At 54.5% G+C, this 13,036-nt stretch overlaps 1 protein-coding gene across 3 annotated transcripts in view; it reads left to right on the plus strand.

Moving 5' to 3' along the window:
• PWWP2B (PWWP domain containing 2B) overlaps positions 1 to 13,036 on the plus strand; it is a 53,980-nt gene that overhangs the window by 11,458 nt on the left and 29,486 nt on the right. The window contains exon 3 of one of the 3 annotated variants that reach the window (XR_008462953.1): positions 12,108 to 12,759. The exons of 1 other annotated variant lie outside the window; for it this stretch is intronic. The gene's annotated coding sequence lies outside the window, so the exon portion shown is untranslated. The remainder of the gene's footprint in view (positions 1 to 12,107; positions 12,760 to 13,036) is intronic. One more of the 3 variants, XR_008462954.1, reaches the window with a different exon arrangement.

Raw genomic sequence — 13,036 nt, forward strand, 5'->3', positions numbered from 1 at the left:
ATCCATGGAGCCATTGCAGGTCAGGTTGTCTGGGGCTGTAAGCAACCTGCTCTAGGTGCAGAGGCTTGGGCTAGATGACCTTGAAAGGTCCCTTCCCACCCCAAGCAGTCTGGTTCTGTGGTTGTGTGCTGGAAGGATTGTGTGTTGACATGCTGGTTCTAATCCTGCTGTAGAGCAGCAGGACTGTGATGGTCACTGCTTGTGCCAGCTGAGGGGGCAAAAAGGATGCAGCCTCTGTCATGGGACTTCACCACTTGAGTACCTTGAAGGATTTGATTGCTTGAGTTTTACTCCATCCCATTAAGCCTGGTTGGAGTAGTTAATCAATGTGTGCCCCCTCCCCTGAAGGTGTACAAGGCCTTGAGCAACCTGGTCTAATGGGACATGTCCCCTGCCCATAGCAGGGCAGGTGGAACTAGATGATCTTTAGGGTCCCTTCCTACCCAAACCATTTCATGAATCTCTGACTCCTGTGTACTGAGGGTGTCTGGAGAGGTGGACACTGGAACAGCTGATAATGTACAATGCAGTAGCAGCACTGGAGCTTCATTCTTGATCTCACTTCTTCAGCTGCTTCTTAGTTCTGGCTCAGGACTTCATCATATGGAGAACATTTGGTTTGGGCCCAGATTCCTGTTAGCCAGAGCTGGAGTGTAAACAAACCTTCTGCCCAGAATGTGCTGTCCTCTCTGTGACCATCCTGGTCAGCATCCATTGCTCCTGCCGGAGCAGGGCTCCACTTCAAGGAGCAGCAGAGTTCCTCCTGAACTCTTTGCTGTGCTGTCTGGGACAGCTTGGGCAGAACAGGTGTTGTCACCATTCCTGATAGCTGGCTTTGCTGGTGGGCCACATCTGGCTTCTGGGCAGGGAAGTAGCAGCTAATAGTAGAATCATAGAATGGTAGGAGTTGGAAGAGACCTGGAGATCATCAAGTCCAAACCTTCTGCTGGGGCAGGATCACCTAAAGCAGGTCACACAGGAACACATCCAGATGGGTCTTGAAAGTCTCCAGGGAAGGAAACTCCACAATCTCTCTGGGTAGCCTGCTCCAGGGCTCCAGCACCCTCACAGCAAAGTTGTTTCTCCTCATCTTGAGGTGGAGCTTCCTGTGTTCCAGTTTGTATCCACTGCCCCTTGACCTATCACTGGGCACCATTGAAAAGAGCCTGGCCCCTTCTTCCTGACAGCCACCTTTCAGATGCTTCAAGGCAGTCAGATTGGCCATGCCAATCAATCCATGTGGAGTGGAGGCTGTCACAGGAGAACCTCTTGTGCTTTGTGTTCACTTCTGGGATACCTTCCTGTTTAATCTTGGAGCTGTGTAAGCTCCAGGTTCCTTGAGCCAAACATCTTCCACAACTGTGAGCAGCCCAGCTAAGGTATGGTGTTACAAGAGGAGGTTTTCTCCTACCTGAGGTGTTGTGCTCAGCTGTGATGGGGGTGTGGTACGGGGTGCTGGCACCCTTCTGGTCTGGAGCAGAACCTATGACCAGGGGTCAGCCCTTCAGGGTTGGTGTGACCTCACACACATGGTGTTGGGAAGGAGCAGTGCTTCTGGTCTGGAGCAGTACCTATGACCAGGGGTCAGCCCTTCAGGGCTGGTGTGACCTCACACACATGGTGTTGGGAAGGAGCAGTGCTTCTGGTCTGGAGCAGTACCTATGACCAGGGGTGGACCCTTCAGGGTTGGTGTGACCTCACTCACGTGGTGTTGGGAATGAGCAGTGGATGGAGCTGCAGATCCAGCTCTGAAGGAGACCCATGTTTCCATAGGCCACCCTGTCCCTGCTGCAGGAAACACATCACATGGCAGGATCAGGGGCTTCCTAAGTGGTACAGAAACATAGAACTGTTTGGGTTGGAAAAGACCTCCAAGGTCATCAAATCCAGCCATCAGCCTAAGCTCACCATGGCCACTAAACCATGTCCCCAGGTGCCATGTCCACACATTTCTTGAACACCTCCAGGGATGGTGACTCCACCACCTCCCTGGGCAGCCTGTTCCAATGCCTGACCACTCTTGCAGCAAAGAAATTGTTCCTAATATCCAGCCTAAACCTCCTGCTGCTCCAACCCCTTACTCAGTGGTAAGAGTGTTGATCCATGCAGGTACTTCCTGCAGTGCCACAAGGCTGGGGGACTCGTTTTGCTCTGTGGTCCTCCTGAGCAGCAGCTCAAGACAGATCCTCCCTCCCTGCCTACAGCCCTCTCAGGCAGTGAAGCTTCATTAAAACTTCTGGAAGGTTTTCATACACACCTCTGCAGCCAAGAAGTTTACAGTCACAGAAGGCCAGGTTGGAAAGGACCCCAAGGATCATCTGTTCCAACCCTTCTAGGTAACAGCAGAGCTGAAATGAGCTGGCCCAGCACCCTGTCCAGCTGAGTCTTCAAACTGCCCAATGCAGGGGGCTCCACTGCTTGCCTTGGAAGGTGATTCCAGTGTCCACCTATTCTCAAGGGGAAACATTTCCTTCTGCAGTCCAATGGGAATCTCCCCAGCAGTAGCTTGTCCCCATCACCTCTTGTCTTTTCCATGGGACTCCTTGTACAAAGGGAGTCTCCATCCTCCTGGTAGCCACCCTTTATGTCCTGATCCATGGCAGTAAGGTCTCCCCTAAGCCTTCTCTTCTCAAGGCTGAACACAGCCAGCTCTCTCAGCCTGTCCTGCCGTGTCAGCTCTTCCTGTCCTCTGACCAATCTCCTGGCCCTTCTCTGGACACTTTCCAGCCTTTCTTGTGCAGCAAGGACCCAAACTGCACACAGCAGTGTCCATGTTCATTTGCTTCCCTGCACTCTGGAGAGTCCTTTACTCTTCTGTCTCTTTGTCCCCACACCCCCAAGCTGTGGAACCATTAAAGTAAACCAGACCAGCTTCTGGAGGTCCTAATTTGGCTGCCCTTGGCTTAGCAGCCTCTCAGAGTCAGCAGCCATGCCCTGTGCAGCAGAGCCCCAGCTGATGGCACACTGCTATATATAGCAGCTCCAACGTAAGGGTTGGAACCTTGGGTGGTGACTTCACCTCCAAAGAGGCTCAGGGTGTCTGTTGCCAGCAGGTTAGGAAGCAGCATCACTCACTCTGCTTTTCCCCTTCTCCTCTTCTCCCCTGCTCTGCCAGTGGCACGGAGAGGCTGCTCACGTTGTGTAAAGCTGTGCTGGTGGTGGCTGTGGAAGCTGAAGCTTCAGAAACACCTGCCTGGTTACAAGGAACATTTCAGCCCAGCAGAGGAACGCTTGAGATGTGTCTTGGCACGGTTTCAGGATGGTGCAGTCAGCTCAAGCCAAGCTCCCAGCTTAATTACTGGTTCTGAGTCTTCCTCCCAGCAGCTTGGAGCCAGCGTCTCTGCATGCTGACACAAGGCAGGAGAACGAGTCCCAAGCCATGCCTGTGTGCCCTGGCACTGGGTGCCTGCAGCAGGGACTGTGGCACCCTGCAGATCCCCCTGCTCCCCCGAGCCCTCACGCTGGGCCTGACACCCAGCACCTGGGGGACATCCGTGCTGCTTCTCCCTCCCTGTGCCATCTGCTGCCCCTTTCCCCTCCTCTCCTGGGCGCAGGGTTGGACATGCCAGGGGCCATGCATTGTGCTATTTCTGACTGCACAGGGGCTCTGCAGATGCCCAGGAACACGATCTGCTTACGTGAGCTGGAACTTCAGCTGCCAGAGGAGATTTGTGTCAACCAAAGAGCTTAGCAGCTCCCTTGGAAGCACAGCAAGCTGCTTCCTGGACTGAGGGTCTCCAAGCCCCATCTGGAGCATTTGGCATCTGCTGGTTGCAGTTTTCAATCCCCATCTAGAGCTTTAGCTGTGCTAGCTGAGCGTGGCCACGGTGGGCAGAGCCCCTCTCTGAGGTGTGGCTGCCCTGCTGCCTGCTCTGTGCTGGCTGGATCTGTGCAGGAGCAGGGTCTGTGCTGAGGGACCAAGGTGATGGTGGGGTGTGCAGAAGGCCAGGCTCAGCAGAGCAGCTCCATCCCCAGCATGGCTTCCCAGGCTGGGACAGACAGGCTGTGTCTGGGTGCTGGACAAAGAGCAGAGCCTGGAAACTTGTGTTCTTTGAAAACTTTCACAGGTGGTGTGAAAAGGAAGTTTCTGTAGCTTTTGGTGATGTATGATGTTCAGCAAGGCCAAGAGCTGAGTCCTGCACATTGGTCACAACAACTCCATGGACACTCCAGGCTTGGGGTAAAGTGGCTGGAAACTGCCTGGTAGGAAAGAACCAGGGGGTGTTGGTCAGTAGTAGCTGTAGATGAGCCAGTGTGTGTCCAGGTGGCCATGAAGGCCACCAGCATCCTGGCCTGGATCAGCAATGGTGTGGCCAGCAGGACCAGGGCAGGGATTGTCCTCCTGGTGAGGCCACACCCTGAGTCCTGGGTTCAGTTTTGGGCCCCTCACTCCAAGAAGGACTCTGAGGGGCTGGAGTAGGTCCAAGGAAGGGCTGGGAAGCTGGTGAAGGGTCTGGAGAACAGGTCTGGTGAGGAGCAGCTGAGGGAGCTGGGCTTGTTCAGCCTGGAGAAAAGGAGGCTGGCGTTCTACAACTCTTGAAAGAAACTTGGAGCCAGGTGGGGGTTGGCCTCTTCTCCCAGGAAACAAATGATAGGACAAGAGGAAATGGCCTCAAATTGCCCCAGAGGAGGTTTAGGTTGGACATGAGGAACAATTTCTTTGCCAAAAGGCTTGTCAAGGCCTGGCCCAGGCTGCTATGGATTAGCCAAGCCTTGGTCATGCACAGGCAGTGCTTGGCTCCTGGGGCCTGGTGACAGAATGGGGTGACACATCAAGGTTTCCTGTTCTAATGCTGATGTGTTAAAGGTAGGACTTGGAACCCAAAACCAGAGAGCAAAGCTCTCAGAAGGTGACAGGCTTGCAGTGTGGTTTTCCAGCCTGATCTGTGGATTGCTTTCTCTGTGGCTGTCACTGGGATTGAGGTGGGAGGAGTGTGTGGGCTGAGTGTCAGACTGAATGCTGCTGAGGAAGGGCTTCAGGAAGGCCTTGGCTGGGTATAATCCTCAGCATATCAGTATGAGCAGGAGCTTCTTTACTTGGAGGGTGGCAGAGCACTGGAGAAGGCTTCCCAGAGAGGTGGTGGAGTCTCCTCTGGAGACTTTCAAGGCCTGCCTGGACACGTCCCTGTGTGATCTGCTTCAGGTGATCCTGCTCTCCAGAGGTCTCTTCCAACCCCCACCGTGCTGTGTGTGATTCTGTGTGGCTGCCTGCCTGTGTTCCTGCCAGCTGGCTGAGCAGGAGCTGATGCTGCTCTCTGTTCTACACCCACCTGGTGCAGCTGCTTTGCTCTGTGGGTGCCTGTGCAGTGGGTCACTGAGGTACCCTTGCATGTCCTGGGGTTGCCTGCACCTGAAACAGGCTGCTTCTGGCCAGCAGCAGTGACAGATGGAGTTTAACACCTTGACTTCTGGAGGCCCTGCACCCCAAATCTCCAGCTCTTCCATCAGCTGGGAAGTGCTGTCCCACTTCTGGTGTGGTCCTTGCCCCAGACCAGTCTGAAGCTCTCTAGTATGAGGGTGGTGAGACGCTGGAACAGGTTGCCCAGAGTGGTTGTGGTACCCCTCTCCTGGAGGTGTTCAAGGCCAGGTTGGATGAGCAAGCTGGGGTGGTGGGAGGTGTCCCTGCCCATGGCAGGGGGGGTGGAGTAGATGATCCCTTCCAACCTAAGCCATGCTGTGATGATTCTAGCTGGCTGCTGCCACAATGTCCATCTGGTGTGCAGGGTGAGGACTGTGTCTTCTGCCCATCCCAAGGCCACTGGGCCTGGTGCCTGTGGGCAGCAGAAGGCTCTTTGTGCTCTGTTCCCCATGGATGCAACATGGAGTGGGGGTCCACATGTGGCTGCTCCACCTGTGCAAGCATTGCCACTCATCTCACCTCCACAGGAGTCACCAGTGCTCTCCAGCATCATGTGCCCAGCCTTTCCCACGTGGACCCCTTCAGCTGCCCTGCTGTACAGAACATCTCCAGGGCCCTGGGTGGTGTCTCTGGAAGGGAGGAGCTGGGCAGTGTTTCAGTGAAGGCTTTTTTCATGGAGCTGATTGACTCCTGGAGTGGATGTGTGTGACTGATGGACAGGTCCTGGTTCAGCTGCCTGAGATGGAGGATCAGAGACTTGATTTCCTCATGGAGCACATTCCCTGCCTGCTCTCTGCAGCTGAAGAGATGAACTGTAGCTAAATTGCTGGTTTAGCTTCCCCTCTGATGGATGGCTTTGCTTCAAGCCAGTAAGCTGAGCTGTCCCTTCCTGCCAAAGCTACCCTTTCTGGAAGCAGAAGGCCCTCAACCTTGGCACAGGGCTTTTCACTGCTCAAATGATAGAGTCTGATACTGGAGAGCACAGCTCCAGCCTGTACCAGCCAGATGGGTGCTGGTGCCTTGGGAGTTGAGGTGGTTCCACCCCCCCCCTAACTGGCAGGTTGATGAAGGGGTCTTGACTGCAATCCTCTCACCCCCAGCCCTTCTGCTGCAGTTGGAAGGCACAGGAAGGAGGGACTGTCCAGAGCCCTTCCAGCACTGGCCTCTGCCCTTCCCTCCGTGGCTGGGGCTGCTCCCATCTTTAGAAACAAAGCCCTGCAGGAGCCACTTGGCTGGCTGTCAGAGGTCTTCTAGGTTCCATGGCTCCTGTCCCTCCTCCTCAGGGCCACAGGAGGATATGACCTCTTGAATGCTTTCTCCATGAGAAGAAACTTGTTTGGTGTGAGGGTGCTGGAGCCCTGGAGCAGGCTGCCCAGTGAGGTTGTGGAGTCTCCTGCTCTGGAGAGTCTCCAACCCCACCTGGCCATTGTGACCCTGGGCAAGCTGCTGTGGGCTCCCCTGCTTTAGCAGGGGGTTGGACTGGATGATCCCCAGAGGCCCCTTCCAACCCCACCTTGCTGGGATTGTGTCATCTTCCTGAGCTTGAGCCAGGGCTAGCTCACTGCCTTTCCCCCCCTGTGGGCAATGCCTGGGGAGAAGGCTGCTTTGATGGTGCTCAATTAGCCTGCTGTTAATTGAATTATGATTAGAAAATATTCCTCCAAGTTGGCTGCTGGAGTGGAGCAAATGAGCAGGCTTCTTGCTGCCATCAGTACCCAGCCTGCCAGGACATGCAGGCTAAGAGGGCTGGGGCTGCTGTGATGGGGAGGCTTGCAGTGCTGCAGCACTCCAGGGCTTTCCAGAGAAACCATCTGTAGGAGATGAGTTCCAGACCTCACCCTGGGCACATGTGTGTGGCTCTTGGTCTTCACTTGGAGCTGATCCCTGCCTGCTGGTGGTACAGCCCAGCAGCATGTCCAGGAGCCCTTTCATCAGTGCACATGGCACTGTCACAAAGGCAAAAGGCCCAGCAGGGGAGTGGATGGGGTGCCAGGGATGCCCTGTGCTTATGGTGCCTCGGGGGTCAAGGTGTGAGCTCCCCAGGTGAGGGCAGAGCAGGGTCTCCACCACCCACATGCCTTGGGGAGGGCACGTCAGCTTTCTGCACTCTGCTGCAGGGCTCAGGCCTGACTTTGTGAATGGCTTTGTTTGATCCCAGGCTTGGTGCTCTTGAGTGTAATGAAGCACTTGGCTTCAGGAGACCTTTCTTGGCTTTCCTTTTGACACCAAGCTCAGCACACAGGGGCCTGAGACAGCAGCTCTGTTCTGTCTACATTGCTTGTATGTGTGTCAGGCCTACAGCAGCACCCAGAATGTTCCATCTGCTGCTCCTTCTTGAAGATGTTTGGCCTTCTTTAAGCAGAATGCCACCATGGTGGGTTTGGAAGGGACCTCTGGAAATCATCCAGTCCAACCCCCCTGCTAAAGCAGGGGCACCTACAGCAGCTTGCCCAGGATCTGTCCCTGCTCTCTTCCATCAGTGTAGGAAGCTGACAGAGGGCTTGAGGTCCCATCAGAGATGGCATTGTGCTTTATATCTCAGCAGGGGTGATAGTTCTGTTCTGCTGACTCTAGCTGTGTACAGGAGCAGGAATAGCTGAGAGCAGAAAGGAAAAGTCAAGTGGAATCAAGCAAGGAAAAGAGTGTAATTTGAAGCACCCCCTAAGGGCTTGCCCTCTGCCCCCTTGCAGAATGGAGACATTCTGCCCCTGCCCCTCAAGGTGTTTCTGTGAGGTGGGAGATGTGAATTTGTGTTCTGCTGAATGTGGAATGAGAATCAGATGGTTTCTGCAGAGGACACTCTCCTGCAGTTTGAGGTCCAGCTTTGCTAGGAGAAAGGCAGCAGACTCAGCCTCTGTGGGCTCACTGGAGAGGGCCTGGAGCTCTCTGCTGAGCTGGAGTGCACAGGCAGTGATCAGGAGAAAGGAGGTGTGGAGCTTTTTCGTGCAGAAGGATCTTACAGTGCCTGCTCTCACCAGCACCTTCTCCTTGTCCAATGAATTGGACATTTGTCAAGTCCTTTTTCACCTAGGCTGTGTTTTTCCCAGGGGATTGATCTCTGAAGTTTTCTAGCTCTGAAGTGAGAACATCTGAGGGACTGTCATTGTGTTTCTTCTCTTGAACCCTCTCTCAGGAGGTTGCTCAGAACAGACCCTTGAGATCTGGCAGTGATGGCCCCTGCCCCTTCCTCAGCCCTGGGCTGCAGAGTGTGGTGTGTCTGTGCTGGGGACAATCAGCCTTCCATCCACACAGAGCTGAGGCTTGGACACTGCAAGAGGTGGAGCCTCAGCTGCTCCAAAGCAGTTTGATGTTTTGCTGGTAGCACCAGGGTTCAGGTCCCAGAGGAGGGACTCCCTGATCTTGGCTCGCAGGTAGGGATCCCAGCGAGCAGCCGCGGCTGGTGCCTGGCTCTGCCCTCGCGCAGGGAGCAGCCTTCGCTGGGAGGTTGTTTGGTGTCATTCTTCTGTTGTGATGCTTCCTTCCTCCAAGTTTGAAAATCACAAAGACTGGCCCCAGGGCTTGTTGCTGCCTCCCCAACAAGGAAGTGCATTTTTCCTGTTTAGACCAAACATTCTCCGTGTCTGCTCTGGCTCTGAAGGGTTGGCTGTGGGCAGAAAACCGTCTGAGGGGTGTTGTGCCCAGTCCGGGCACCTCGCTGCGGTCTGGGTAGGAGGAAGGTGATAAAACTGCATCAACATTTATTGAATGTCCATAAATATCTGAGGGCTGGGTGTCAGGAGGGAGGGGGGAGCCTCTGCTCAGTTGCACCCTGAGATAGGACAAGGGGCAGTGGGTATAAACTGAAGCACAGGATGTTCCACCTCAATATGAGGAGGAACTTCTTCCCTGTGAGGGTCACAGAGCACTGAACAGGCTGCCCAGAGAGGTAGTGGAGTCTCCTTCTCTGGAGACTTTCAAGACCCATCTGGATGTGTTCCTGTGTGACCTGTGCTGGACTCTAGGGTCCTGTTCTGGCAGGGGGGTTGGACTCAATGATCTCCAGAGGTCCCTTCCAACCCCTAACATCCTGTGAGCCTGCAGGAGAGCTTGCTATGTGCCCTAGGAGATTGCACCACCCAGCAGAAGCCACATGGAGAGGTTCTCCTGTAAGGCTGAGTAAGGACTGTAGGTGACAGAGGCTTCTTGTGAGACAGCCCAGTTTCTGAGCAGTGGGATGGTTCTGCTCACTCCTGTAGGAGCTGGTGAAGCCCAGCTGCAGTCCTCTGGAATGGAATTTTCAGGGCAGATGTTCAGGGTGCACTGAATCAGCTCTTTGAAGTCTCCATTGTTTGGGCAGCGCTGAAGGTCGCTCTGGAGGCTGCGTCGGAGCAGATCAGCGTCGCGTTTGGTCCTGTGCCCACAGGAGAGCTGCTGGAAATGTGGTCATCTTCCTGTGTTTGGTGTCAGTGTGCTGGGCTGATTGTGCTCTCTGTAAGACAAAAACCTCAGCTGCCAGGGGGTTTTAAAGGTCTTTGATCTTTTGCCTCCCAGCACTAACCCCGTTTGTCAGGGACACGGCTCTGAGCCCGTGCGTCCCGTGGCTCTGACTCGGCCACGTTGGCTGATCTGGCACGGATGTGTCCGAGGGCTGGTCAGGCATTGGGACTGACTCAAACTGGATGGGGTCTGAGGTGTGGTGCTGTGATGCTTTTGCAGTTGACAAGCTGAAGTGTAAGTCTCCATGCTGGTTTTTCATTCCTGTGTCACTGAGTTGTTTTCCACGTCTCTTGTGTGTTCTTCCCGTTGTTTCCAGTGTGGCCTGCCCTAGGTGATCCTGCTCTGGCAGGAGGGTTGGACTGGATGATCCTTTGAGTTCCCTTCCAACCCTTAACATTCTGGGATTCTGTCTCCTGATTGCCTCATTTGATCTTGAAGGCAAATGGATCCTTCTTTTGAATGCTTCCAAGTCGGGTTACTCTGTAACCTGACTTACAGGGCTAGTTCAAGTACCTCTTGCAGGCAGGGACACAGATGAGGACTTCTCTGTGAAGATTTTGCTTTGATGATCACATCCCTCTTCAGGGGATGCATCTCTCAAGCCTGCCATCTGCCCTCAGTGGATGGTGAGGAGGCCAGATGACAGTAGTGTCACACATCAGGCATGGGTAGCTCCATCACCCTCTGGTGGTTTGGAGTGGGTGGCATTGCCCTTCTGAATAAGCATCTTGTGTGCCTGTAGTGCCTGGAGGCTGCTCAGTTGTGGTCTGGTGCCTGAGAGAGTCCAAAAGAAGCCATGAGGATGATCAAGGGACTTGAACATCTCTCCTGTGAAGAAAGACTGAGAGACCTGGGGCTGCTTAGTCTTGAGAAGACTGAGGACATCCTAGTGGATGTCAGGATGAAGGTACCAGGCTCTTTTTGGTGGTGCCCAGTGATAGGACAAGGAACAATGGGTAGAAGCTAGAACACAGGAGGTTCCATCTCAACACAAGGACACACTTCTTTATGGTGAGGGTGACAGAGCACTGGAGCAGGCTGCCCAGAGAGGTGGTGGAGTCTCCTCCTCTGGAGACTTTCAAAACTCACCTGGATGTGTTCCTGTGTGACCTGCCCTAGGTGATCCTGCTTCGGCAGGGGGCTTGGATTGGATGATGTCCAGAGGTCTGTTCCAACCCCTAACATTCTGTGATGAGGGGTTGGAGCACCTCTGCTGCAAGGACAGGCTGAGGGAGCTGGGGTGGTTCAGCCTGGAGAAGAGGAGGCTCTGGGGAGACCTAATAGCAGCCTGCCAGTACCTGAAGGGGGCTACAGGAAGGATGGAGAGAGGAGAGACTGTTTATAAAGACCTGCAGTGACAGGATAAGGAGCAATGGCTTCAAACTAGAGAGGGACAGATTTAGACTGGATAGTAGGAACAGGTTCTTTACTCTGAGGGTGGTTGAGCACTGGAACAGGTTGCCCAGGGAAGTGGTTGAGGCCCCATCCTAGGAGATAGTCAAGGTTAGGCTCGACAGGCCTCAGGGTGACCTGATCTAGTTGGGGATGTCTCTGCTGACTGTGGGGAGGTTGGACTGGATGACCTTTGGAGGTCTGTTCCAGCCTGGACCATTCTATGATCTTCAGAGGGCTGTGTGGGAGGGGAGCAGTGCGTGGTCCTTTGAGAGACACTGGCCATCTCAAGGGCTCCACAGCACTGCCGTGGCCCACACTTGCTTCTGCAGCCTGAAATGAGCCGTGGTCTGGGGTGGGAAGGGTGAGGGGCCCAAGGGGAAGGAGGCCACATGGGAAGGTGTCATGGCTGCTCAGCTTCTTCATCCACCCGTGACTCCTGTGAGCACCTGCGACTGCTCGGGCGGCAGCCGGCCTCTTCAGCAGCGGCAGGTACTTAGAGAAGCTTGGGCTCAGCTTTGCTCTCCAGGGGAAACTAATCCTATTTTCTGGCCTGTGCTTGGAAAGTGGAGGCAGATGTTCTTCACGTGGCACGCTCTGCAGGAGCCCGTGGCAGATTAACCTCCGGTAACCCACCCGGCCGGGGCCCTGCCGGTCTTCAGGCCGGAGGGCAGCGATGCGTTCCCCTCGCCGCGACTCCTACCGTGTCTGCTTGGAGAAAGCTCCTGCTCTGCCTTTGTTAACTTGATGGGCTCCTTCCAGAGCTGTAGCTGCCTCTGGCTCTTGCCTGCCGGGCTGGCCAGGAGCAGCAGAATTCCTTGCCTATATTTAGAGGGCCCCTGCAGCGTGTGCCTGTCCGCTCACACCGGGCTGTGCCCAGCCACCTGCAGTGACCTCTCCCTCTTTCACTTTCTTCAAGGTAACAGAAGATAAGAGCACAGCTGTTCTCCTAGAGGGTCACCCAGGCTGTCAGCACCCTGACACGCTCCCCAGGAGAAGCTGGAGGCCGCCGTGCGCGTGGCGGGAGGACGCCTTCCCTTGTCAGCTTGCGCTGCTCTTCGTCCGGGACGGGGGACAGGGGAGAGGCCCCGGGACCTGCAGTCAGAGGTGGCTCTTCTGGTGCGAGGCTGCTGGGAAAGTCTTCAGGATATCTCACCCTAGGCTGAGAAATCTGACAAGTCACGTGGGAGTGCACTTAGGAGAACAGCAAAGCCCACAACTCGGAATGTATTTATTACTCAAAAGTTAGCTATTCTTGATAACAAAACCAACCCACCACCAACCACACCCAACCCCCCCCAGATTATTGCTGCTGCTTCTTTTCCTTACAGATTTCACACCCTTGTTAACTCTAAAGCTGCCAGACCTTTGCTCAATTCTGTGCTCTGAGAAATGTAATGGAGCAGGACATGCAATAGGATGAAATCATTGTAGTGTCTTAAGTACAATGGACTCACTTTGGTGTCTATTAAAACATGGAAAATGTGCAACCCCTACCCATGTGGCTGTCATTGCATCTCTGACACTTCCTGTGTCCTTTGCTGCACAGCTGAGAGAATTCCTGCTGCCAGGTAGGTGAACAAAGCAGGCTCCTGGTAACTGGGATGGGTTTGTGTCCAAATGTGTGCTTCCACTCACCTGGAACAGCCCAGCCTTGGCTTGCTCGAGCTGCATGGAGGTGGGTCGGTAGCCTTATGGCTCCACAGGGAGTGAAGGAAGGTTTTGACCTGACTTTGGTGATGACAGCTAGTCGAGGAGTGTCATCAAAGGCCCTTGAATGCATGTTGTTGGGTAGAAAGGGTCTTCATTCTTGCAGGTAACTAGGAGTGGTCTATAATGAACAGAAAG

This window comes from Dryobates pubescens, chromosome 30 (genome assembly GCF_014839835.1).
Source record: "Dryobates pubescens isolate bDryPub1 chromosome 30, bDryPub1.pri, whole genome shotgun sequence".
In the NCBI taxonomy this organism is placed as follows: Eukaryota; Metazoa; Chordata; class Aves; order Piciformes; family Picidae; genus Dryobates; species Dryobates pubescens.